This window comes from Penaeus monodon, chromosome 19 (genome assembly GCF_015228065.2).
Source record: "Penaeus monodon isolate SGIC_2016 chromosome 19, NSTDA_Pmon_1, whole genome shotgun sequence".
NCBI classification, from domain to species: domain Eukaryota; kingdom Metazoa; phylum Arthropoda; class Malacostraca; order Decapoda; family Penaeidae; genus Penaeus; species Penaeus monodon.
Window position 1 is genome coordinate 24,691,910 of NC_051404.1, and position 993 is coordinate 24,692,902.

Here is a 993-nt window from a genome sequence, read left to right on the forward strand (position 1 = left end):
CAGGGGGGCCTGCTAAAAGAATCACACGGTTTTTTTAGGTTCCCGGTTTTTAACTCTTAATTTTTTTAGGTCAGGATGGGGTTTGTTTTTTTTTTTTCGGAAATTTTAACCTTTTTGGGTCAAAGACCTAAAATATGCTGTCGGGAATTTCATCATATCCGAATTTTTGGGGTTATTTTAAATCCCGAAAAAAAAACATGTGAAACCCTCCCCTGAAAAATATAGTAAGGTTTTCTTTGGAAAATATCGAGATGAAATCAAAAAAATCAATACAGTGATGCTTTGATACACTTACAATCCCAATTTGGGGCCCTTAAAGTTATTTATGAAGGCAAAATGCCCCCGTTCCCCTATTTATTTAAAGTTTTATTTGTCATTATTATTTGTTCTTAAGAGTTTCATTTTCTGTGAGGGGGAAACATTTCAGGTACGGTTCAAAAATGGGATTTTTTTTTCCATATAAGACGGGCCCCCTAAATTATCGTTTTTGGGAAATGAATAATAGAAAAAAACCAGAAAAAATTAAGAAAAAAAATGCGGGGTTTAAGAGTGTTTTAATAAATGTCAGAATTACCTGTCTTTAAAGGGTTTAAATTTTAAAAATTTTGTTTCTTTTATTTCGACCCCAATTTTTTTTAAAAACATTCGGAAATTTTACACTACCATTGGAAAAATAATAGAAATTTCGCCCATCTTCCGGGTTTTATGCATTTTTTCCCAAAAATTTTTTCATTGTCCCAAAATAGGACAGGAAATTTGCTTTCTGTTTTTTCCTCCCATAAATCTCTTTCTCCCTCTCCCCAGTCAGAAACATCCAGATTTTACATGTTAGGGGGAACTTTTTTTCTTAGAGAAAAATACCCGCCGATATTGTACTAGAAATCAGTATAAAATTTGGGCTATCTATGAAAAAATTCAATTAAATTTGGAATTTTTTTTTTTTTAAAAAAATTGTATAAAGGGGATTCCGAAAAAATCAGTTGTGCATCATGT